At 44.9% G+C, this 22,288-nt stretch overlaps 1 long non-coding RNA gene across 2 annotated transcripts; it reads left to right on the top strand.

The window, feature by feature from the left end:
• The first annotated feature begins 1,720 nt into the window (after positions 1–1,720).
• On the top strand, positions 1,721–3,714 carry LOC131412499 (uncharacterized). 2 transcript variants are annotated; one of them, XR_009221798.1, is made up of 3 exons: positions 1,721–1,806; positions 3,388–3,509; positions 3,686–3,714. It is a non-coding gene; the product is annotated as an uncharacterized LOC131412499 (long non-coding RNA). The 2 variants fall into 2 exon arrangements; XR_009221797.1 differs by lacking the exon at positions 1,721–1,806 and adding an exon at positions 1,846–1,881.
• The last annotated feature ends 18,574 nt before the right edge of the window (positions 3,715–22,288 follow it).

Here is a 22,288-nt window from a genome sequence, read left to right as displayed (position 1 = left end):
ATAGGTGCCAAAGCCACCCTGTGTAGATGTCCCATGTCCCAAATGGGAACTACCCTGGATTAGATGTCCCATGTCCCAAAGGGAAACCAATCTCTTGTAGCAGTCTTGCCCAGCTAACAGGGTCACCAAACACCTAAGGGAGCCCAAAGCTATAGCTTCCTGCCGGGTATTGATGTCCACTTATGGTCCTCCTAGAAAAGATGCAGGTCATCAACCAGCGGTCATTTTCACCGTAAGCAGCATGACCAGGCAACACAACTGATGTTGCATCTTTATCAAGTCTCTAGGAGACCAGAGCTAGAAGCAGCTTAGCTCAAGGTCGCTTCCATCCTGCTGAGGTACAAGGGACACCCTGTTTCTCCCCAATAATGCTCTCTGGCAGTGCAACCTGCTGAATCCCCAGGTTATCCCTTCAGGCCTAGTTTCTCCGGCTGCCCCAGAGAGCTGGTTATGCAAGAGGCAGGAGGCAGTGGGTGGGGGTCTCAGCTATACAGTGTCTCATTCTCAGATGCTCTAGTCCAAATGGGGTTGGATCAGCTTTCTGAAAGCTGATAAGTCTCTGTTCAGAGCTGCTGTTCAGTCTTACTAAGGACTCTGGGTGCTCTGTAAACATTTGTTTAATTAGGCAATTAAATAATTAATGAACTCTTAGAATGTACCTGGCACCAGGCTGGGTATTTTATATCAACCATTTCTGAATCCCATCACATTCCAGCAAAGTGGTTACACATTCATGCTGCAAAGATGGTAGAACTGAGTCATAGGAGCTTATGTGAATTATTCAACAAGTGACAATGCTAAGGTGTAAACCAATGGTTGCCTGACTCTCAACATCCACTCTGGTCCTTTGTGGCTTGAAGATGTCCATTCTCGTCTGAGTAGCTCATCCACATACAAGTGGGCTGATATAAGGATGTCCTACCAGAGATGCCCCTCTGTCCTGTCCCTATACACGTGTCCTTCTTGCCCCACGCCTGAAAAGGGGGAGCAGCCACTGGAGTTGACACCATCTGCACCCACCGTCCTGACCCTGAGGGCCTCATGCTGGACACAGAGGGGCTCTACTGGGAGCTGAGCCACTAGACCCATGATGTCACCTGGCTGTTTCTATATCCTGGACAGGGACTGTCTATGGTGAGCATCTGGTGGTGACAAGGGTCTCCTCCTGTACCCCAGGTGGATTCTTCTCTTGATGCTCTGAGCTCTGTCCAGAGTATGCATCCATGTCTGCTTCTAGAGTTTTCTCTCCTCACTCTTCTCTTCCTGTGAGGTTCCTCTTCACCATCAAGGGCTGCATCATACACAAAGAGAGAGAGATAGAAAGTTAGAGAAAGGTTATAGGAGGCACCACCCACTGTCTGGAAGGGGCACAACCTCCTGATGCGATCTATTCTTCCACCAATGGCCCAGCCCCTTCATCCCTTCCTTAACCCTTTCAAACATCCCACCTCACTCTTACCCACTCTCTACAGATTACACCAGACCGGCCTTGACCTCCATCCCCAGTGGTAAGTGTTCAAACCCTAGATGGCCCCATGACCCTACAAAGTCTTGAGGAGGCAGCTGGTTCCTCCTCCTGAAGTCCAGGGCCTCATGGAGGAAGGAAACCTTAGGGCCCTTGTTACCCACCTATCGCCACCTCTACCTTCTGTGACTCAGGCTGGGCATCAAGACCCCCATCTCTGGCATCTCCAAGGTGATAAGGCTGCACCGTTCTCATTTCTGATGCTTCCTCATCAGTCTCTGTGACTTCTACACCCTCTCTGAGAACCTCAGTGGCTCCAATCTCCTTCTCCTCCTCTGCAGGTAAGAGCCTTTTCTCCATGTCTCCTTTCTTCCCACCTACATGCCTCCATGCTTAGCAATGAAAAGGACAAGAGAGTACACACAGACAGATCAAGGCAAGGGGACAGTGTGGGGAGGATGAATTTTTGGCACCATGCCCTCATCACAGACCAGTACAGCTCCATCCCTGGATTTGGAGAGCTCTCTGACTCCAAGAAGGAGTGGTTCCTTTTAATACATCCTTTGCCTGTTGTTAAAGTTTTGTATCAGTTAGTTTTACTGCATAGCAAACAACCCCCAAATTTACTGGATTAAAACAACAATCACTGATTACTGCTCACTAGTACAGAGATGAGCCGGGCAGTTCCTCTGTCTCGGCTTCCTTATGCTTCTGCAGTCACTTGTGGGTTGCTAGGTGACTCTGCTTCTGGAGGATGCCTGACTGATGGGTGGGTGCCTCAGTTCTCCTTCACATGACCTCTCATCATCCAACAGCTAGCCTCAGCTTGTTCATGTGGTGGTCACAGAGCTCGTAGCACCCAAAAAGGGCAAACCCCAGTGCAAAGCTCTTTTATGGCCTCTTCTTGCATCATGTTTCTCTTTTCCCTTTGGCCAAAGCAAGTAATGGCCAAGCCAGAGTCAAGAGGTGGAGAAATAGACTCCCCGCTCTTGGTGAAAGGACCTGCAACAACACATTGTAAGGGTGTAGATGCAGGGAGGTGAAGAAGTTGCGACCATTTTTACAATCTATCCCAGGTGACCTTCCAGAGACCAATTGTGATCATGTTGGCCTTCGGGGACCGAGAGGGGCCAGTAAGGGAGACCAGATCCAGTGGTTCATTATGGAATAATTCCCAAAGCTTCACCTTCTGCTAGAGTGGAATGGAAATAGTCAAGGGCAAATCCAGGACTAATTCCCAAGGGGCAGAGAATAAAGGGGTCAGCAGAGAAATCAGACACAATAATAACAACAGTGATGATGAAGCAATGACAGCAGCCTTCATTGATTGCCGCATAATGGGGACACTGCTTTGCACGTGTGACCTTCAGCCCCTGCAGGTAGACACTGCTATTTCTCCTTTTAAGAAAGACATAGACTGGTTCTTGGGGGCCTCAGTGATTTTCTGAGGTCACACAGCCTGTAGAAGCACAGGACTCAACTCTAAGTCATTCAAACTCTAGAATCTGAGCTTCTGCCCTAAAATAGCTGTGTGGCCTTGGAGAAGAGACTTAACCTCTCTGAGACTCATTTTCATCCTCTGTCAGTTGGGGGTAAGTAACAGAACTCCCCTCCAGGAGTTGTGTGGGGACTACATGAGATCCTGGATGGGAAGTGCTTAGCACAGAGTGCAGCATGGAGTAAGCTCCTACCCAACATCAGCTGTTATTATTGCTGCCATTTTTATTGTCGTGATTATTAACATTACTATTAATAAAATAACACAATCAAGTTTCCCATTCTGGGAGGAGAAATTCTGAGCTCTTGCACGTGATGTGAATACACTGAGCAACAGGGTTGTGGGTCCAGACTCTCCCCCACAATCTCTAAATCTAGCTCAGGCAGTGACTCAGGGTGTGACTTCTCTCCCAGCCTCACTGCAGTCTCTGGCCCTGCCCTGTCCCTTCACTCTTAACTTCACCATCACAACTTGCGCTACATGGAGGACATGCAGCCTCTGGGCTCAGAGAAGTTCAACAAAATAGAGAAGGTCTTGCAGTGCCTTGTGAGAGCCCCACCCACCTCATTCCTGCACCACCATGATGCCAGCCCTGCCCAGCTCTCCCCTGCCCACCTCATCTCTCCCTGCCTCCCAACTGATGCCCACCCTGCCCACTTCATCCCAGCCCTCCCCCTGTCCTGCTCAGTCCTTCTACTTACCTCCCTCTCCTTCTTCAACAGCTCAGACCCTTGTTCAGGAACACCAGTGTTGGCCTGTCTCAGACTGACCTCGCTCAGGTGAGACCTCCAGAGAAGATGGCCCAGTAAGGCATAATGGACTTTCTTACCCACAGTCCTCTATGGCTAGGTCCTCCCTTTCAGCTCAGCCATTTCCAGCTCCCCACCTGGAACAACCACTGTTGTCCCCACAGGCCCTGATCTGGACCTTCCCATCATCCTGAGCCTCAAATCTCCCACACAATATTTACTAGCAACAAAATGACAAAACATAGCAACTCGAAAGTATGCACTAATTTCCTTCATAAAGGATGCACCCCATTCCTTCACAAAGGATACACCCACAGCCTCCCATGCCTCCAACTCCACACTGCATGTCAACATTTCTGAAGGCTCACATACAGCCAGCACCTAGTCTTTGTCAGACACTGGGGTGCTCGACACATGGTCACTGTTGACATTCTGGGCTGGATAAATCTAGCTGTGAGTGGTGGTCCTCTGCCCTCTATTGATCAGCATCTTGGCCTGTACCCACTAGGTGCCTGCAGTACCCCAACCCCCCAAAGCTGTGACAACCAAAACTATCTCCAGACATTGCCAAATGTGCCCTGGGAGTGCAAATCCAAGGAGACAGATAAATGATTCCCATACCTTACCTCCCTAAACTCTTTCGTCATCACCATTAATATCCTCATTTTACCATGAAACATCAAGGCGCAGAGACATGAAGGGGCTTTCCCAGAGTCAATAGCTGCCTAGTGGTGGAGCCGGGATTCAAGCCCTCTCTCAACATCAGCGTTGCACCAGTTGTTGGATTTTCAGTGAACATTTATTGAAACTGACTACCTTCCAGGTGCCATGCTAAGTTACATACTGTATTAGTTTGTTAGGGCTGTCATAACAAAATACCATAGACTGGGTGGCTCAAACAACAGAAATTTATTTTCTCGTAGTCTGGAGGCTGGAAGTCCAGGATCAAGGTGCAGGCACGGTTGATTTACTCTGAGGCCTCTCTCCTTGGCTTGCAGATGACCGCCCTCTTGCTGCCTCTTCAGATGGTTGTCCATCTGCACACGCATTCCTGGTGTCTGTGTGTCCTAGTCTCCTCTTCTCAGAAGGACATCAGTCAGATTGGATTAGTGCCCACCCCATGGGCTCATTGTAACTTACTTATCTCTTTAAAGGCCCTATCTCCAGAGAAATTCACATTATGAGGTACTGGGGATGAGGACCTCAGCATATGACTTTTGGGGGGGACACAATCCATCCCAAAACACGTACACTCTATCCTTTAATTCTCACTACAACTGTTTGACTTAGCTCCATTTTACAGATGAGGAAATTCAGACTCGAGAGGCTACCGTGTGACACAGCAAATAAATAATAGAACCCAGAGTTCCTATCACTCCAAAACTCATGGTCCCGCTCTCAATGCTGTTCATCATTAGTTAATTTATTCCAAAAGACATACTGATTTTTTGTGTACACCTATTATATTCAAGTTCATGGGCCAAAGGAGGAAAAATAAGTTAAAGTCAGCTCCATTGACTGTGTCTTACTTATCACTATCCAGTCTTTGGAATAGTTCCTGGAGCATAATAGGACAAATTCAGTGTCTATGGAGGGAAGGGAAGATGGATGGATGGATGGATGGAAGAAAGAAGTGATGAATGGGAGGAGGGAGAGAAGATGGATGAGCAGATGGAAAGAAGGAAAGATGAGTGGAAGAAAAAAAGAGGTGAGAGGGAGGAAAGATATATAAATATATGGAAGGAAGAAAAGAAGGATGGGAAGAAGGAAAGATGGATGGAGGGATGGAAGAGAAGAAAGGATGGAGGGAGGATGCAAGGAGAGATGGATAGGTGGAAGAAGGGGATGGAAGGAAGGATGGTCAGAAGGGTGCATAGAAGGAAGTATGAATGGGAAGAAGGAAAGAAGGTAAGGAGTGGGGTAGGAAGGAATGATGGGTGGGTGGATGGATGGATGGATAGATGGATGAATGGATAGATAGATGGTGGAATCAAAGAAGGAAGGCATGGAGGGAGGAAGAAGAAAAGATGGATGGATGGAAAGAAAGAAGGAAGGAGAAAGAAAAGAAAGATGGAAGGAATGATGGACAGAAGGAAGCTTAGAAGGAGTGCTGAACAGAGAGAGGAAGGGAAGACAGGAGGTAAGCTTTTCTTCCTGAGTTTTGTCTTAAGTATTTAGCTCCTGCATCACTTGTCTATTCTAGAGTCAGGCCACAGGGCCTCTGGCCTCACCTGCACCATTTATTCTATTTCTCTACATAGAATAGAACAGTTCTATACATAGAGAACTACAATATTCTCTACACAGAATAGTTGGGGTCTACACAGGTCACCCCAACTATTAAGCGCTACACCAGAAGCATGAGTCTGAACAAGAGCATAGCAGAGAAGGTCACAAGCAAGGACTCAGTGGTCAGAGAACCTGGGTCCAACCAGACTGACCCTCCCTCCAGCTATGTGACCCTGGGCAGCTGACCATTTCTGTACTTTGGTTTCCTCTTTTGTTTCATGGGGGTAATTCCAGTACCCAGCATCCATGTAAAAAGCTCTGCACATAGTAAGTGATCAGAAAACATTTGCTTACTTATTTTATGTAATAAATCCTTATGTAGTATTTACTCTGTGTCCAGCACTGTGCTTAGCACTTTACAAAAATTACCTTGTTTAAACCTCATAACAATCTTTGAAGTAGGAATCATTATTAACTTACAGATGAGGAAATCGAGGTGCAGAGAGGTTGGTTATAGCTGCTAGGATTGTTGGGGTGACCTTTGTAGTTGGGCTGACCTGTGTAGACCCCAGGAGAATAAATGAACATGTGATGCAGGTGAGACCCAGGGGCCCCATGTCCTGGTTCTAGAATAGATAAGCAATGCATTGGCTAAATGTTTAGGCTTTTTTAATCCAGTGCATAGAAGATTGGCATGGCTGGTTATAAGGGCAGGGAAGATAGATGATGATGATGATGATGATGATGATGATGGTGATGATGATGACGGTGATGATGATGACGATGATAATAGATAGATAGATAGATAGATAGATAGATAGATAGATAGATCGATCGATCGATCAATCTCCTGCCCTTACCAGCAGGTATACCAATTTTCTATGCAGTGGATTAAAAAGACAACCCTAGCAGATGTAGATATAGACATAGACTTGGATAGAAATCGAGATCGATCTCTATCTATCTATCTATCTATCTATCTATCTATCTATCTATCTATCTATCGGAAAGGGAGAGAGACAGAGGCACAGAAACAAAGAGATAGAGATGGGAGCAGAGTGTGTGGGTGAAAATATCTGGGGTCACCAGTTCTGCATCAGCATGGCGAGTTGCAGCCTTTCCTTCTGGGAAAGGACAAAGCCAGCAGTGTTTTCACAGAGCCCTTCTGGACCTGGGTGGATATGCCCATCTCCACCCCCGAATCATTAAGCCTGCCCTTACTTGCTGCTGGAGTGTCTCCATTAACAAGTGACACTCAGGCTTATCAGGAGGAGGGCACAGGTCCTGTGAAGCCCCACCCTGGGGTGGACAGTGGTCCCCCTGACCTCCCTGCGAGCCTCAGCTCTCTCTGCACTGAACTGGGGAGGTCAGTGAGGAGCCATTCACAGTGAACTTCGCCATCCACAGCCTGCTCTACTCGACACGTGGACTGCCCCAGCGCCCTCAAGTTCAACATCATGGACACCATCCTGCAGCACCTGGTGAGAGGCCTGCGTCCCCTCCCTCCCCTCTGGGACCCATCCTAGGGGCTGTTGCCCACCTCTGACCACCGCTGGCACTCTCCTTGCTCTCCAGCTCAGCCTGTTGTTCTGGAGGAGCAGCCTGGGGCCCCAATATGTAGACTGCAAGGACATCTTGCTAAGGTGGGAACACTGCCACCCCCCATGGCCCACCACTGAAGGACACGGACTCCTGACTGTGGAGCCACTCCCCGTTGTAGAGGGCTATTCTCAGGAGGTCCTTTTCTGCACCCATTTTTTATATTATGTTATTAACTTTTAAAATTATTATAAAAGACATAAAATTAGCCATTTTAACCATTTTAAGTGTACAATTCAGTGGCATCAATGACAGGCACAATGTTGTGCACCCATCACTGCTGTCTAGTTCCAAAGCTTTTCCATCACCTCAGGCAGACACTCTGTACTCACTGGGAAATTACTCTCCTGTCTCTTGGTCAGTTTGTGTTCTGTTGGTATTTCCGAAGTGCTTCACCATTCGTATTTTCATTCAACTGATGCCAGTGGTACAGCTCCTCTGAGGAAAATGGTGGGTCCTATGGTGACAAGACGGGCACTGCTCCTGCCCTCATCTAATGCAGAAAACAGATACTAAGCAGGACAATAAATATCTAAGTAAAGTGATTTTAATTGGGTATGGTGGTGAGGAGCATAAATAAATAGAGAGTGATGAGAAAGCAGCTGTACCCAGGGGACAGGGTACCCTCCCTGTGAAGGTGACTTCTGAGCTGTGTCACAATTGGCAAGAAGGATTCAGCCATGATAATTGTTCCAGGCAGGGGAGGAAAGCCTGTGCAAAGGTCCTGAGGCATGTGCAAAGGAACAAGCTTGGCAGTGTGGCTGGAGCAGAGAGAGAGCAAGGGAGAGAGAAGGAGGAGAGGAGAGCCAAGATATCAGCAGGTTCTATACCATGTAGCATCTTGGAGGAAACTGATTTTTTTTCATTGTGGTAAAATACACAAAAGGTGAAATTTGCCATCTGAACCATTTTTAAGTGCCCAGTTTGGTGGTGGTAGGTATATTCACATTGTTGTGCTAACAGTCTCCAGAACTTGCAGAATCGAAACTCTGTACTCATTAAACAACAACACCCCTGTTCCCTCTACCCCCAGATCTTGGCAACCACCATTCTACTTTCTGTCTCTATGAATCTGATTCCTCTGGGGACCTCATTTAAGTGAAATGATATGATATTTGTCTTTTTGTCTTGTCTTTTTGGCTTATTTCACTTAGCATAATGTCCTCAAGGTTCACCCATGTTGCAGCATGTGTCCGAGTTTCTTTCCTTATGAAGGCTGAATAATATTCCATTGTATGTATATACCACATTTTGGTTATCCATTCATCAGGATTTTGGTTTTTACATGGAGCAGGCAATATGCTGAGGGCTGGTGGTTTGATGCGACAATAGTGAACTAGACTGTCCCATGCTCTGACCTCCTGGAGGTCACTGTCTGGAGGGAACAGGGTCAAACAATACGTGCTCACACAGAGGTGACAGGGCTGTGATGGAGGAAGCATGGGGTATTGTGGGAACCAGAAGAGGTCCCCGACCCGGGCTGGGAGAGTTCTTGGAGGAGGAGGAGGTATCTAAGCTGAGACCTGAAGGATGAGTGGGAAATTACCCAGATAAGGAGAGAAGGGAGAGACTTCCATACAGATATCATGCATGTGCAAAGGTCCTGGCGTGAGAGAGCATGGCCGGGGGAAAGTCTGTGAGTAGTTCAACAAGGCTGGAACACATGATATGAGGTGTGCAGTGACCAGGTGGAGAGGTGCTGAGTGGGCTGCATTCCCCCAAAGGTCATCCTCTCCCTCCCCAGGTCTGTGAAGAATAGCGCCAAGACGGGTGGACCTCCTCTGCACCTACCAGCAGCCCCCCAGTGGCCCAGGCCTGCCTGCCAAGCAGGTGTTCCCTGAGCTGAGCTGGCAGACCTGTGGTGTCACCAGCTGGGCCCCCATTCTCTGGACAAGGACAGCCTCTACCTCAATAGTGAGTGGTTCTCAGCCCACCTCACTGGGGCCACCCCCTAAACCCAGAAGGGTCTCCATTTACCAATCAGTTCTCTAGGGGAAAGCTTGGGACAAACTCAGGTGTGAATCTCGACTCCACCCTGACCCCACACAGCCACCCTGCAAGGCTGGTCCTTGATTAAACTCACTTTACACATGAAGACACTGGGGCTCGGGAAGGTTAAGTAATTTGCCCAGTGGGTGTAGCTGGGGAGTGGTGGAGCCAGGGCCTGAGCCCCAGTTGTCAGCATCCCACGCGGTGCTCTACCCGACACACTTCACTCATAGGAGAGTCTTTCTGTGGGGAACCTGGGGAAGAAAACCCCAATCTCTCCCCGCTCCCTGCTTTCTTCTCACCCTTGACCAGGGATGGGCTTCTCCACTGAGTGGGCCCCTATACCAGGAAGGAAGGCGGACACTCTGAACATCTAAAGAGGTCCAAGCTTTGGACACACTGGGTATCAGCCTAGAATCCGGGAAGGGACAGTGTTTATGGCTCTGAGAGGCAGAGCATGGCCATGGGGAGGTTGATTGGAATAACTCAGCTTCCCTCCTGTGTGTCCCCAACCTGGGGGTGGTGTTTGTCCACTCACGCTGTCTTATCTCCATTGACCCATCAGGTGGCAGGGAGACATCCTGGTCCTTGTGACCCATCCTAGCAGAGAGGGAGATGGAGGTACAGAGAATGGAAGGGACATGCCCACATCCACAGAGGTTTGTGGTCAGTCTGGGTCTTGATATTCTGAGTCCGCCTCTGTTCCCATCACCTCTACCACTGCAGGGGCCAGTTTAGGATTTTCCCAGTGTAAACTGCACAACTTATATTTTCATTTTGTTTACTCATTCAGCATTTATCAAGCATCTACTATAAGTGGTACCTTGTCCCTGGCACAGGGACAGACAGGCTACACGCACAACCTGTCCTAATGTAAGCTCCAATGGGGCAGAGACTGCTTTGGCCAGTGATATATTCCCCAAATGTAAATGGAACCTGGAACATTGTAAGCTCTCAGTAAATATCAAGTGGATGGAAGGATAGATTGAAGGGAGGGTGGAGAGGCAGATGGTGGGGTGGATGGATATGTGGGGGATAAATGTGTGAACGTGAATGTGATGAGAGCCTCTTCTTAGGGGCATCCTGCATAGGTGGATAGGAAAGGGTTGTTCCTTTTTTTGATTGAGGTCACATGGTTTATAACATTATATAAATTTCAGGTGTACGTTATTATATTTCTACTTCTGTATAGACTATGTCATGTTCTCCACCAAAATTCTAGTTGCCATCCATCACTGTACACATGTGCCCTATTACCCCTTTTACCATCCTCCCTCCCCCCTTCCCCTCTGGTAACCACCCATCTAATTTCTGTATCTATGTGTTTGTTTGTTGTTGTTGTTTTCTTCCACTTATGAGTTAAATCATATGGACTTTTTCCATCTGACTTATTTCATTTAGCGTAATACCCTCAAGGTCCATCCATGTTGTTGCAAATGGCATGACTTCATCTTTCTTTATGGCTGAGAAGTATTCCATTGTAATATATACCACATCTTCTTTATCCATTCATCCATTGATTAGTACTTTGGTTGTTTCCAAGTCTTGGCTATTGTGAATAATGCTGCAATGAACACAGGGGTGCAAATATTTTTTCACATTCATGTTTTCATGTTCTTTGGATAAATACCCAGTAGTGGAATAGCTGGATAATATGGTGGTTCTATTTTTAATTTTTTGAGGAATCTCCATGTTGTTTTCCATAGTGGCTGCACCAGTTTACATTCCCATCGGCAGTGCCTGTTGCATATTACATTGATCGATTTTTGTATGTTGAACTACCCTTGTATATCAGGAATAAATTTCACTTGGTGATAGTGTATAATTCTTTTAATACGCTGTTGAATTCAGTTTGCTAGTGTTTTGTTGAGGAGTTTTGCATCTATGTTCATCAGGGGTGATGGTCTGTAATTTTATTTTCTTTTAGTGTCCTTGTCTAGTGTTGGTATCAGGGTAATGCTGGCGTTGTAAAATGTGTTTGGAAGTGTTCCCTCTTTTTCAATATTTGACAGAGTGTAAGAAGGCTTGTTTTTAAAACTTCTTTATATGGTTGATAGAATTCACCACTGCAGTCATATGGTCCTGGGTTTTACTTTGTTGAGAGATTTTTTTTTAGATTTCTTAAAATATTAGTGACATATAACGTATGTAAGTTTTAGGTGTTCAAGATGATGATTTGTGAAAGGATTACCACAATACGGTGAGTTAACACCTCCATTCCCTCACATAATTAACTTGTTTTTTCTAGCGATCACTTTTAAGATCTACTGTCTTAACAACTTTCAAGTCTATAATATAGTATTGTTAATTATGGTTACCAGGCTGTGCATTAGATCCCCAAAACTTATTCATTTTATAGCTAGAAATTTGTGCACTTTGACTCACATCTCTCCTTTCCCCCACCCCCAAGGTCCTGGCAAACACCATTCTAGTCTCTATTCCTTTGAGTTGGGCTTTTTTAGATTTCACATATGAGAGAGAATATATAGTATTTGTCTTTGTCTGTCTGACTTATACCACTTAGCGTAATGCCTCAAGGTCCATCTGTGCTGTTACAAAATGCAGGATTTCATTCTCTTGCATGGCTAAATAATATTCCATTATATATTTCATGTATATAGACATATGTCTGACATTTTCTTTATTTATCCATTGATGGACACATGGATTGTGTCCATGTCCTCAGTTTGTGAATAATGCTGAAATGAACATGGAGGTGCAGATATCTCTTCAGAATAGTGACTTCAATTCCTTTGGATATACAACCAGAAGTGGAATTGCTCATTTATATAGTATTTCTATTTTTATGTTTTTGAGAAAATTCCATATTTTTTCCATAGTGACTATAGTAATTTACATTCATACCAACAGTGCACAGGATTCTCTTTTCTACCCAGCCTCGCCAACAATTGTTGTGTGTTGTCTCTTTGAAAATAACCATTCTAGCAGGTGTGAGGTGATATCTCATTGTAGTTTTGATTTCATTTCCCTGTTGATGAGTGATTACAGGCATCTTCTCATGTACGTGTTGACCATTTTTATGTCTTCTTTGGAAAAGTATCTATTCAGGTCCTTTGACCATTTTCATATTGTTTTGTTGGTTTCTTTGCTGTTGAGTTGTAAGTGTTTCTTATATATTGTGGATGTGAACCCCTTTACTTTGTCGATTGTTCATCTGCTGTGCAGAAGCTTTTTAGATTGATGTCATCTCACTTGTTAAGTTTTACATTTGTTGCTTGCACTTTTGATGTTATATCCAAAAAAATCGTTGTCAGAACCAGTTTCATGGGGCTTTTTTCTCTATATTTTCTTATAGTTGTTTTATATATGGTGTCTTACATTTAAGTCTTTAATTCAATTTGGGATCATTTTTAGAGTGGTGTAAAATAGGGGTCCAATTTCAGTTTTTTGCATGTGGTTATCCAGTTTTCCCAACACCATTTATTGCAGAAACTGTCCGTTCCCCGTGGAGTTTTCTTGGCTGACTCATCAACTGTTAGCAAAGTGTATGTGTGTGGTTTTATTTCTGGGCCCTCGATTCTGTTCTATTGGTCTATGTGTCTCTTTTTATATGTGTATCAAACCGTTTTTATTACTATAGATTTGTAATAAAGTTTGAAATCAGCAATTGTGATGCCTTCAGCTTTTTCTTTCTCAGGGTTGCTTTGGTTATTGGAGGTCTTTTGTGGATCCATGTGAATATTAGAATTGCTTGTCCGTTTCTGTGAAAAATGTCATGGGAATTTTGATAGGAATTGCATTGAATCTTGAGATGGCATTGGGTAGCATGGACATTTTAACAATATTAATTCTTCTGATCCATGAACATAAGATGTCTTTTCATTTCTTTGTGTCTTTGATTTCTTTCATCAATGTCTTATAGTTGTCAGTGTCTAGATCTTTCACCTTCTTGGTTAAATTTATTTATGAGTATTTTACTGTTTTTGATGCTATTGTAAATGGGATTTTTTTCTTTATATCTTTTTTAGATAGTTCATTTTGAGTGTACAGAAAGGCAACAGATTTCTGTATGTTGATTTTGTCTCCTGCAGCTTGAGGGAATTTGTTTATTAGTCCTAACAGTTTGGGGAGGAGTCTTTAAGTATTTCTCTACATAAAATCATATCTGCAAACAGAGACTACTTTGTTTCTTCATTTCCAATTTAGATGCTTTATATTTCTTTCTCTGGCCAAATGTCTCTGGTTGATACTTGCAGCAGTATGTTGAAGAGTGGTGTTGAGACTGGGCACCCTTGTCTTGTTCTTTGTCTTAGCAAGAAAGCTTTCAACCTTTCACTGCTCAATATGATGTTAGCTGTGCGTTTTGTCATGTAAACCTTTTATTATATTCAGGTATGTTCATTTTGTAACCCTTTATTGAGGGTTTTTATCATGAAGGGGTGTTGAATTTTGTCAAACTGCTTTTTCTGCATCAATTGAGATTATATATGATTTTTATCTTTCATTCTATCAATGCGGTATATCACATTCATTGATTTGCATCATGTTGAACTTGATCATGTTGTTTGATCCTTTTTTTGAGCTTAGGTAGCTTTGCTATAATGTGTCCTGGAGAAGAAAGTTTTAGTTTGAAGTTTTAGGTTGATAGATCGGCTTCAGGACCTTGGGTGTCTAAATCTCTCCCCAGATTTGGGAAGGTGTCAGCTGCAACTTTTTTTAAGTCAACTTTCTCCCTGTTTTCTCCTCTGGTACTTTAAATGCTTATCTATTTCTTTTCATGGTATCCCATAATTCACACTGCCTTTCCCTGTTCCAATCCATTCCTTTTTTTCTTTTTCCTCCTTTGGATGATTTCAAATGACGCATCTTCTAGTTCACTAATTATTTCTTGTACTTGGTTGAATCTGATTTAGATGCTCTCTATTGAATTCTTCAGTTCAATCGTTGTGTTCTTCAACTCTAGGATTTCTGTTTGTTTTTCCTTAATGATTTCTGTTTCTATGATGAACTTCTTACTTGTTCATGCACTCTTTCCTTATTTCATTTAGTAGTCTATCTGTGTTTCCTTAGAGTTTTATGAATTTCTCAAAGAGGATTGTTCTGAAATCTTTGTCACATAGTTCCTATATCTCCATTGCTTGGTCAGTCATTGGAGTTTTATTCTTTTTCTTTGGTGGTGTCATGGGTCTTTGATTATTCATGGTCCTTGTGGACTTCCATTGGTGTCTGCAAATTTGAGGAAGTAGGCACCTCTTCCACTCTTTACAGACTGGCTTTAGCAAACCAAAGCCTTCACAGTAGCCCATCTAGGGGTCCTGGGTAGGCCATCTGGTGGTGTCCAGGGGCAGGCTTGCTGCTGGAGTCCTTGGGAAGCCTGGTACTGGGGTGAGTGGAAAGATTGGGTACACAGTATTGTGTCTGGCCCTGGGCACAGCTGGGACCCTGAGGTCATGAGTAGCCCCACTGGAGCCTGGTTTGGCAGGTCCTCATTGATAGCCTGCAGCCACAGGAGTCATCCAGGGCCATGGGAGTTGGCCAGTGCTGGGATGAGCTGAGAGCCTTGGTTCACGGGAGCCTGCCAGGAGCCTGATGCCATGAGAGACAGCTTGTGCTGGGGTAGGCCAGAAGTCTGGATTCCTGGGATCCTGCTGGGAGCCTGGGGTCACAAGAGCTGCCTGAGGCTGCAGGAGCCAGCAGGCATTGGGTCAAGATGGAAGCCTGGGTTCATGGGAACCTGCCGATGCCTGGTGCAATGGGAGCTGTCTGTGGCCACCTGAGTCAGCAAGCACCTGGGTGAGCTGAGGGCCTGGTTTTGTGGGATCTTGCCTGGAGCATGGTTCCATGAGAGCTGTCTATGGCTGCTGGAACTGGCAGGTGGTGTGGTGAGCCAGGGGCCTGAGTTCCCAGCAGCCCCGAGGGAGCCTGGTGCCATGGAATCTACCTGGGGTTGCTGGAGCCAGTAAGTGCTGCAGTGACCTTGGGTCCTGGGTTTGTGGGAGCCCGCTGGGTGCCCTGGTACAGAAGCTGCCTGTGGCTGTGGGTGCTGCCTGTGGCTGCCTGGAGTAGGCAGGAACTTGGGTGAGCCAGGGTCTGGATTCACCAGAGCCCACCAGGAGCCTGGTGGCAAGGACGCCACTTGGGGTCACCAGAGCCGCCTTGGGCTGCTGAAGATGGCAGCTCCTAGGCTGAGATGGGGGCCTGGGTTCCAAGGAGCTGGTGGGAGCCTGGTGTCAAGGATGCTGCTTGGGGCCGCCAGAGCTGGCATGCTCCAGGGTGAGCCAGGGGCCTGGATTTGCAGAAGCCTGCAGGGAGCCAGCTAGGTCCACGGGAGTCAGCCTGGGGCTGGGGCAGGCTGGCTCAGGGGTCGATGGTGAAGTCAGGCAGAGTGGAGAAGTCCCTTCTTGTTGGGAGGTATTTCATTACTGATTCAGTGTGATTATTTGTTATGGTCTGTTCAAGATTTCTGTTTCTTCATGATTTAGCTTTCATAAGTTGTTTCTAGGAGTTTATCTATTTTGTCTAGGTTACCCAATTTATGAGTGTACCCTAGTTCAGAATAGTCTCTTCTGATTTTTTTTTCCTGAAGTGTCAGTTGTAATGCCTCTTCTTTCATTTCTGATTTAGTTTATTTGAGTCACCTCTCTTTTATTCTAAATATTTTATCTAAGGTTTTATCAATTTTATTGTTTCAAAAAATCAACTTTTTCTTTTATTGATCTTTCATACTTTCATTTTTTTCCACTCTCCTCTTGGTGACTTCCATCCTTCTGCTCACTTTGGATTTCATTTTTTCTTTTTCTAATGCTGTGTGTTGTAAGTCAGGTTGTTTCTTGGACATCTTTTTCTTTTATAATGTACAAGTTTATCACTATAAACTTTCCTCTTAGTACTACTTTTGCTGCATCCTATAAGTTTTGGTGTGTTTATTGTTTCTTTTTGTATGTCTTGAGCTATTTTCTAATTTCCTTTTTGATTTCTTCTTTGATATACTTTTAAGTTTAAGAGTTTCTTGTTGAACTTCCATGTAATATGAATGTTCCAGTTTTCCTTGTGTTATTGACTTCTGGTTTCATGCCATTGTGTTTGGAAAAGATACTTGGTATTATTTCAGTTTTCTTAATCTTTCTTGTTAAGACTTGTTTTGTGACCTAACACGTGATCTGTTCTTTAAAATAGTCCGTGTGCCCTTGAGAAGGGTGTGCATTTTGTTGCTGTCCAGTAAAATATTCTGTGTATGTCTGATAGGTCCATTTAGTATTTAATGTTTTCATGTCTGCTATTTCCTGATTTTCTGTCTGGATATTCCATCCATTGTTAAAAGTGAGGTATTGAAGTCTCCTACTATTTGCAACTTAGATAACTGAGAAGACTCTAATATTGAGAATATTATAAAGGTCTCTTAGAATTCAATTATAAAAGACAAGTCAATGAAAACCAACTGGGATAGACATGTGTCCAAAAAATACATAGATGGCCAATAAGTGCAAGATAGATGCTCAGTATCATTAATAATTAGGAAAATGCAAATTCAAAGCACAGTGTTATACTATTTCATGCTCAAAATGAAGGCTATATTCAACGTAATGGAAAATGACAAGCATTTGTAAAGATGTGGAGAAAGGGAAACCTACATACATTACTGGTAGGAAAGTAAAACGATGCAGCCACTGGAGAAAACAGCTTGGCATTTTAAAAATCTTAAAGCTAGAATAACCATTGACCTGGACGGGCCCATGGTATATGTCCAAAAGAGCAAACTTGCCCATGGACATTCAAAGCGGCATTGTTCACAATGGTTGAAAAGTGGAACAAACCCAAATTTCTATCCAGTTATGACTTCATAAACAAAATGTGGCCTATTCATAATATAGGATATTATAGAGCCATGAAAAGGAATAAGGTACTGCTACATGCTAGGCCATGGATGAACCTTGAAACATGTCTGCTCATTGAAACCATCCACAAAGGCCACAGATAGCATAATGCCATTTGAATGAACTGTCCAGAATAGGCAAATCCATAGAGGGAGAAAACAGATGAGTTGTTTCCATGGGCTTGGGTTAGGAGAAAATAGAGTGTGAATGAGTATGGGTTTGTTTGGGGGTGTTGAAAATGTTCTGGAATTAGATAGTGGTGATAGCCACACAACTTAATCATTGTACTAAAAGCCACTGAACTGTATACTTTAAAATGCTTACAACGGAGTAGTCTACGTTAAGCAGATTTTCTCTCATTAAAATTTTGAATTTTTTAAATTAATCAAAGTATTGGTTAATTTTAAGTTGGTTGGGATATTTAATAAGGGTAATTAATGGAGTTATTAGGGATAGGGCAGGTTGTAGCCAAGAAAATAAACATCTGATGAGGGCTACAGTAACAAATCCTATGACTATACAAGCAACAGTCTAAAATCCAGTCCGTTGCCATTGTTCCCAACTTGGAGAGACCAGCCCTGAAAATAGGTCAGTGATCTCGGGGGCCTTGGGTATCTGTTCAAAGATTTGGGTAATATTATGCACTATTTTAACCTCTTGGGCCATCTGGTGGAGGTAGGTTTGAACTTGTGTGTTGATGTACATTAAGCAAGTGGTTCTAGGAAAGGCACAAAGCCCTCCTTCCTTGGCCAGTATAGACAGTCTAGGGCGAGGCCATTTTCTAAAACCATTTAGGCAAGAGACTCATGAGACTGTTGTACAAGGGCTAGGATAGGTTCCTACGGAGTTGTTGTCCATGTTGTGTTAAGGTTGTCGATACTTCTTGGTTGCCTCACTTACCTGATTTTGTGTGGGTAGGGCCAACGCCCCTGTGCCCAGTCCACTTAGTCAATCCTAGTAGAACTGAACACTCAGTGCTATAGGACTGACATTGTTGCTATGGGTTGGTGGTAGCCAGTCAGGGCAGGAAACTCAGAGGACCTGCGACCTGAGGGAAGCAGTCTGAGAGACAGACAATGATGCATTGCAGAATACAGCCTGGAGCAAGCTGCTCAGAGGGCTGGGGAGAGAGAAGCTCACTGGGTGAGAGCCTTGTGATATCAGCCCACAGTGAAACCCAAAAGTGGATGCTCCTGGTGTCAAATATTCATTAGCGGTCTTGGAGGTAAAACCAGTAATTTGCATCCATTGACTGGTTACCTGTGCTATATGATTTCAGGGGGTATGGTTACAGTGTTTGTGGGCCGAGGGATGTTTGTGCCTGGGCACAAAATCACCAAGGTGGCCTCGAAGGCTACCCCAAAATGACCCCTCAAGGAGCAGTTGGGGCAGAAAGTGGGGAGAGCATTTTGAAGGAAGCCTGAGGCAAAGATGGTGTTGTTCGATGGAGTTGGCTACAACTGAGTCTCTCTGCAGGGTGAGCCCTTCAGCTGGGGTACAATAGGTGATTGGAGGCCAAGTGACAGACCCTGCAACTCCTGGTTCCCAGTGTATGCGCAGCCCTCTCAGCCCATTAGACATAAATGGTGGTGGTGTTTCTGAAGCATCTTGCTGGCAGTGTGGAAGGTATATGGGACGTGTGATGGGAGATGTCATGATAGTTTAGGGAGGAGCTATGTGTGAGATTACGGTGTTGAAAGGGAAGGACTGGAGGCATTTGCAGTGGGTGTGTGACCAACAATGGTCAGTGAAGGGACAGCCGAGGGGTAACTGGGGAAATCAGAGACCAGCAGTAGTCTTGTGTTTAAAACAAGACACCAGGCCCAAATGGAGCCGCTTAGGCTAAGCCCCACGTCAACAAGCTGAGACTTAATTAGACTTTTGGCCCTCCCAGGAATGGAATCTTAAACCAGTCAATGGGGAATTGCCTGATGAGCAGCAGGTAGGTCATCTTCCTGATAGAGCCCTGCCATCCCCTAAAAGAAGGTAACCTTGCAGTAACTAACCATCTTTTTTGTCTAGTGTAACTTCCTTCTTCTTGCTCCCTTCTGCCTATAAAAGTCTTTCATTTTGTACAGCTTCTTGGAGCTCCTTTCTCTCTGCTAGACTGGATGCTGCCTGATTCATGAACTGTTGAATAAAGCCAACAAGATGTTTAAAATTTACTCACTTTTATTTTGTTTTGTACCAGTTTGGTGGCAGCAGTGGGATCCAAAGGAGACATCTGATGGCTTAGGGGTTGAGAAACACAGGCATTGGTACCCGCAAAACCTGTGAGTTCTCCATTCTTTTTGGTGTTTCTGAGGGCCGTGGGTAAGTTCCTCTTGGATCTGAGATCCACTGTCTTTGCGTTGAGCTCCCGATCTAACTGGCTTTCCAGTCCGGGGTCAATGGGTCCGTCTAGATTGACAGGATGCTCTATCAGAGCATCAGTCTTAGCCCTTGGCTAGTCCGCAGTGCCAGGCAAAGGCTTAGCGGGTCAGCTTGAGCTGGCAGATGATTCTACCCGGATCCTGAGTCCCTGGCCCTTGCTTAGTCAACAGTCCCTATTTGTTGGGGTCTGCTGGTTGAGTCTGCAAGCTCCATGTGTTAGGGTCTGCTGGTTCAGTCCGTAGTTTTTGCTAATGGAGAGGAGTGGAAGAAATGTGTGCTCCATGCACACCCAATCCTTGAAAACCTCCCACATGCATTTTACATGCATTTTGCCCTCTATTGACTGTCTATGGGTTCTAACGAAACGGTGAAGGCATAGTGAGGGTGAATTGTGGCTATCTGCATGACTACCTCAAGGAGTGCCACCCCCTCAACCTGAACAGCCACTCAGCACTACTAGAAATGAAAGACATCCCATCACCATGGATTGGAAGACTCCTTATTGTGACGAAGTCAGCATTATCCAAAGAGATCAACAAATCCAGTGCAGTCCTTATCACAATCCCAAGGATGTTTTGTGCTGAAATAGAAAAAAACCCATCCTAAAATTCTTATGGTATCTCAAGTAAGCCCAGATACCAAAAATAATCTTGAAAGGAGATACTAAGTTGGAGGACTGATTCTTCCTGATTGAAAACTTACTACAAATCTACAGTATCAAAACAACATTGAAATGGCATAAAGACAGCCATATTGACCAATGGAAACAGAATTGAGAGCCCAGAAATTAACCCTTACCCGTGTGATCAAATGATGTTTGACAACGGTGCCAAGATTATTCAATGAGGAAAAGTCTTCTTGACAAGTTGTGTTGGAAAAAGTGGATATCTACATGCAAAAGAATCAACTTGGACCTTTACCTAACACCACATACAAAGCTTAATTCCCAGTGGATCAAAGACCTAAATGTAAGAGCTAAAACTATAATACTCTTAGAAGAAAACAGCAGGGAGACAGGAGACAAAGGTTAAATCCTTCTCCCTGATGGGCTGTTGAAAAAGCCTTTTAAGGGCAAAAGAGTGGGTGCGGGAAGGTTGGGGGCAGTCCTAGGCATTTTGCACAAGAAGATTTTCATGGTCTGTAATACATCCTACATTCAAAAGGCAGTGTCCTTAACATGATCGGCAGGGGAGTTCTTGGTCACCCAGGTCATCCTCCAGTCACTTGTGCAGCCACAGTTTGAGTCTTGCCAGCCGTCTTGTGGTCTCACTGGCTCAAACCAGTTGAAACTTGCTCAAGGAGAAAAAATGGAGTTTCTGAAAAACAACTCATGGCCCAAGACTAGATCCTTAGTAAATATCATATGGAACGTGGCTTAAGAAAGTAGTCTCCAAGGGACCGTTGATAAAAATCTGGTTGGGGCCCCATTTGATTTTGGGCTTGGTTTTGGCCCTGGCTATGGTATCTGTCCAGGGATGTATGCATATGCAAAATGTGAAATATACATACAATATCATATCATTCATCCTTAACAAAGGAAGGAAATTCTAAGATATGGCACACCATGGATGAACCTTCAGGATATTACTCTAAATGAAATAAGCCAGTCACAAAAATACAACCTTGTGTGATTTCCCTTCTATGAGGTTCCTGAAATCGCCAGATTCAGAGAGACAGAAAGTAGAACGGTGTTTGCCAGGATCTGGGAGGAGGAGGAATGGAGGGTTATTCATGAATGGGTATAGAGTTTCAGTTTTGCAGGATGAGAAGAGTTCTGAAGATGGATCGTGGTGATGATTGCACAGCAATATTAATGTCTTCAATACACTTAAAGCGTACTTAATGTATCGATGAGGCCTGATGACTTGTCCTGGCCGAGCACATGCTTGTGCTGTTGCACATCTTACCCCTCACTGTACAGTTGGGAACTGACCCAGAAAAAGACAAGTACTGGCCCAGACCACAGGAGGTAGTCAGGGTCCCGAAGACTAGACAAAGCTCCAGCTTCCTTGGCCAAGGCTCCACCCCTCCCCTCAGGTTTCCTTTGGTAATGAGAGGCATTAAAATGCTAGAGGGTTGCTGCCCACCCCTGTCCATATGGGGACATATTCCTCTCCTCATCATCGCATGTGCACAGGCACACCCAGTCACACTGATTTCTCATGTAGGGGCCGTGGAGGTGCAGTCAAGAAAAAGCCGACACCCGGGAAGTGACAAGAGGCAGGAGGGAGAGAGGTTGGAGGCAGCTCTCCTATGGGGCCGTAACATCCCTTCTCCTAGATACGTGCCCGGGGGCCCAGAGATGGGCAGAGGAATCCCTATGGTTCCTAAGTTTCTACCTGTTCCAGACCCATCCCTGGCCCAGCCTGGGGAGCACAGGACTGGAGTCCTGCAGTCCAACTCTCTGGGCACCCAGAACTGTGATGAGTGCATCCTCCTCTTGTGTAGGCATTGGGAACAGAAGAGAAGATTCCAAGGGTTCCATGCACTCGCAACGTGTCTGTTGGACTAGGTTCTCTGTTGATGACCTACTGTACTCCGAAACACTGAG

This window comes from Diceros bicornis, chromosome 13 (genome assembly GCF_020826845.1).
Source record: "Diceros bicornis minor isolate mBicDic1 chromosome 13, mDicBic1.mat.cur, whole genome shotgun sequence".
NCBI lineage: Eukaryota > Metazoa > Chordata > Mammalia > Perissodactyla > Rhinocerotidae > Diceros > Diceros bicornis.
Note: the sequence above shows the minus strand (reverse complement) of the source record. Positions and strands in the feature narration are given on the sequence as shown.